Source organism: Acyrthosiphon pisum, unplaced genomic scaffold (genome assembly GCF_005508785.2).
Source record: "Acyrthosiphon pisum isolate AL4f unplaced genomic scaffold, pea_aphid_22Mar2018_4r6ur Scaffold_20960;HRSCAF=22641, whole genome shotgun sequence".
In the NCBI taxonomy this organism is placed as follows: Eukaryota; Metazoa; Arthropoda; class Insecta; order Hemiptera; family Aphididae; genus Acyrthosiphon; species Acyrthosiphon pisum.
In genome coordinates, this window is record NW_021770374.1 from 1,351,873 (window position 1) to 1,356,688 (window position 4,816).

General features: G+C 29.9%; 1 long non-coding RNA gene across 1 annotated transcript; it reads left to right on the forward strand.

Moving 5' to 3' along the window:
* Positions 1–2,140: 2,140 nt before the first annotated feature.
* Positions 2,141–4,782, forward strand: LOC100574869. Its single transcript, XR_003840060.1, has 4 exons — positions 2,141–2,272; positions 2,362–2,469; positions 3,196–3,355; positions 4,464–4,782. It is a non-coding gene; the product is annotated as an uncharacterized LOC100574869 (long non-coding RNA).
* Positions 4,783–4,816: the final 34 nt, after the last annotated feature.

Genomic DNA, 4,816 nt, shown 5'->3' on the forward strand with positions numbered 1-4,816 from the left:
AGACGCGGTTTTTTTGTGAACAGGAATTCGATCTAGAGGTGTCACTGCATTGAACCTTGTAGAATTCAAGACGATACGATCAATATTGAAGGAGCTAGTACTTCAAAATGTACATCCAATTTTGTGTTGTTAGCTCAAATACATATATTAGAGTTAATTGACCTATTATTTTAAAGGTTTTATTATTTTATTCTTATATACTGATCGGTTTACATTAATAAATAATGAGCTAAACACCTACTAAAATAAATGTGAAAAAAAAACTTCAAAATAATTATTTCTTAAAACGTTATACAGACGTATACCTTAAGGAAACGTCTGGTTATACGAATAATCACATATTGCGTTTTTAAACTTTTTGCTACTCCGATTACGGGTGAAATAATGGTCGTACGTGTTTCGACTATAGAGCCCTTTTGAATCCTCGTACACCAAAAGATCAGAATCTTGAGTTTCGTAGTGATCAAACGAAAACTCAAAATCCATGTAACTACGTAATTTTCTAAGTACAAAAAACACGCGAAAAATCATAACTCTCGAACCAAAAGTGTGATAACCTCGATATTGGTACCTATCGATACGTCGCAAAGTCCTCTATAATATCCGACTACCAAAACGGTCGCTGCGCCCAAAATCTAAGTGTCCGTACCGAAAACCCCGAAAAATGTAAATTTTCAACTTTCAAAGCCCCAAAAGACGGAGAAAAACGGCTTCTATGGTCTCGACACAAGATGCCGAATTTGATCCCCGACCTCCAAACTATACAATTCTCGAGTTTTAGAAACGTCGCACAAAAACTAAGCATTTTCAAAATACACCTGGGGAGGGGGGGTTTGAGGCCCCCCGACTCCGGAAGTACGTTTTAGAAGGGCCTCAACCGAAACGTTTGGGAACTTAAAAGTATAATATTATCGTATGTGAACGTCATCTACAACTTATAAGTGATTTATTGAACTTTAAAAACTATTAGGTAGGTACATATTTATACGTTAGTTCGCGTTTGGTAATTACGCCAGCAACATACATCTTTCTATACCAGTAGTTTTCCTAGAAGTAGTTATTAATTCATATAGTCACATCAAAAATTAATCTATTTAAGGGTGTTAAATGTTAAACATGAACAATTGTTTATATATTTGATGAACTTTAAATTTCAATCATCAAAGTTTATGATGTATACGTCTCAAAAATGATTATAACTAAATGTATTTTGTTATAATACTATAATATGACATGTCTTGAAATCTACTAACGCTGGACAATAGGTATGAACGTATAGTAAATTAGTAAATTACAGATGTATATTATAATAGCTGACCGTCGTCGCTTCAATAATCTTTCTTTCCTTAATAAACTCCTAACAGGCTTGGTCGATTCCCCATCCCTTCTTTCTCTCATTAACTTTAGAGTTCCTGTTAGGTCCACCCGCAATAATCATCCTTTCCTAATACCTCTCTGCACTAGAAACTATCTAAAAAATGAACCTATTACGAGATTAATGAAATTAGCCAATGAGGATCCGTTGTTCCTTTAATAGTTTTACTTTTGTATTCATTGTTTAGTAATTTATATTTTATATTTTTAATTTTATATTTTATACTTTGTTGTATTATTCATGTTATGTTATTGTTTGATCATATTGTACACCTAATTATTTTAACCTGGGCTCACGCCCGTTTATTCAATAAATAAATAAATAAATAAATAAATAAATAATATTAGGTATGTGCTCTATTCAGAACTATTGTGGTCGTCTGCTTGTGGATGTGATTAATCCCACATAGGAGAACGAAAAATGGTGAAATGTAAAGTTTATCAATAGAGAATTTTATGGAGATTCCGTTTAAATAGTCGGTGTGACGAATTTTCCAGTAGTTAAATAGATAGCTTTCAAAAACCAAAAAAAAACCAAAAACCCATGCAAAATTCGCTTTATCAAATAATCATAGATTGTAAATTATGATAACGAACTATTAATTAGTTTAACTAGAGCACTATAATAGCTATACACTTATATACTTATAGTGCCTTAGTTTAACCACGGTTCAGGTTTTAGACAGTTATCACTTAAAATGTCAGTTAACAATAATTGAGGTTATGTTCAATTCATTATTTAAATAACAATATTCGTTTTTTTTAAATTTATTAATTAATAATTATTATTTTTTTTACTTTTTAAGTAGGTTCTGCATAAATAATTAAACAAAATGTTCACTATCGTGTGCGGTATACAAATTACAAATTTAAACAGTTCACCTTAAATGTAATTTTCGTAAGTCGTACTTAGTTTTTGGCTACTAACCTGCCTGCGTATTAGGTATGTTGTACATTTTATAGTTTACAACAGTGTATTATTTCTAGAAAAAATGAATCTACAAAGAATGAAAACCATTGCAAAAACCAAGTTAAACCTAATATGCCATTTACAAGTTACAACAATCACATTCAAACCTTCATAACTCAAATCATGTAAGTTCTTAAACTCAATAATAATATTTACTTATAAGTTGTGATACATCTGAAACAACTTAACAGATACATTAAAATTATAATTATTTATCTTTCAAAGTTGCAGTCTGATGTGAATTTAACATCTGAGATTTTGTAATTGTTTAGGACTGTTTACATAGTTGATGCTTAAGAATAAGTATTGCTTAAGCTAAACCTACTTATGACTCAAATGAGATTCATAAACGAGACTTTGGGCTAAGAAAAGAAATAGTATTACTTAAACTAAGGATCGTCGAGACCTATTATACTTTAAGCATTGCTTTTAGTTACTATCGTACATTTTTTATTTTTTAAATTACCAAAATTTACTTAAGCAATACTTATTCTTAAGCATTGACTATGGCCCTTATTGTTAAACTTTATAATAATGGTAAATTGATAATGGAGTTACTAATAATTCATAATATTAAAAAGTTTACATATTTATATGGTTATTTTTTTATTTTCTTCTATAAGGCATAGATAATTATAAATAATACAAGACGTATACGCTATAGGTTCAAAACTATAACACAAGGATGTTTGCTATATTACTATATTGAAACAAACTGTGTTGGGACTATGTATAATGTTGATTGGTTACTATTTTACTACATTGATTTTTTATATGATATTGAGCCATTAAATTAATACAATTTTCAAAATAATTTAATTAATATAGTTGTTTTTTTTTTCCAATTTTAGTCAGCAAGATACAGTAACTGGTGTATGCGTGTACCTAAGCCATTAAAGAGATTATTCTGTTAAAAACCGTTTCCACTAACAGTTCCACAGTGCGGTTTACAAGTAATGAATCAAATGGGCATCTAGCTTCAACTTCGAGGTTCATCCTTGAAAAAATGAAGTAATACTACAAAGAGTTGTAAATACCATTTCCAGATATATCCTGGTGTATATATTTATCTATAATAATATTGTGTTATTCTGTAATCCGTGTCAGAATCGGTGCCATACTGTGGCTAGGGCACAACTAATAAATAAATTGGGTACCATGAGTGGGGATTTCAATTCTGCCTTATTAATATTAACACTTTAATAATAATTAATAACGTTAAAACGTTGCACCTACCTATACTCAAGGACAAGACCCTAATATTATATATTATATGTAGGATAAATGAAAAATAAATTATAATAGAATATATATTTAGATTCTAGATGTCTCGTTCATAACAATCCACTTCAGCTATTTCTGACACTTGATATATAAAAACTTACTATTTTATAGAACTAAATAACAAATTACAAAATCTAATAAATAGATATTACAAATAAAACATTGAAAAAAAACAAACAAAAAATCGAGGGGTAAATACCTGACAGAAGTTTTGTACACCAGATTACTGATTTCAATGATTATACCTATGATTACCCATGATTCACTACAAAGATTACCTATGATTACCCATGATTACCCCTATGATAACCATCACCTTGTACACTGATTACCCCCAAGGTGTTTACCCCTCGCAAAAAATATTGTGTTTTTTGAAGTTAATATTTTTACTATAATTGAATTATAGGGCATTGACATTTTTCTTATTAATAGATACAATGAACTAGAACGAGAAACGGTTAAAATTTAATTCAAGAAACAAATTGACATTTTCAATGTGCTAAAATAAAATTTCCCTGGTTGGTTGATTGAATTTATGTTTAAATATTCACCCGACTAAAAGATTAAATATCATATCACATCACTGTCCAGCCAGTTTCCAACCATATTACTCTATTGATAAATATCTCACCTTTGATTACTAAACATGGTTTGTTGGTTTTAAATAAATAAAAAATGAAACTAAATAGATACTTGGTGTGTAGATAATTGAGACTAAATATATTAATTATTATTACTTTTTACTAAACTCCATATAAGATGTCTAATATTCAATATTCGTTATTACTTATTACTGTTGTCATAATGGTCTAATATACTTTTATTTACAATTTAGGCATTCCCAATGGTCTATGTCCTTTTGGGAAGTGCGACGGAAGAAACATACTCTGCGTTATTCACTGTCATACGCAATATTCTACCACTGGATTATGACAGAATCCGTTTTGTAACTGATTATGAGCGTGCTCTTATGAATGCTGTCCAGCGAATATTTCCAAACAGTGAATTACTCTGCTGCTGGTTCCATTTTTCATAGTCAGTTGTTCGATATTGTCACCGAAAAGTTAATGGTGTCTTGAATTTGGTGAGGAGGCATGAAGCAGCAGCTCGTATTTTCAGAATGGTAATTTTGAGCTTTGTTTAAGAGCAAACATTCTTGTATTTCAATTGTATTTTATATTTCAGGTA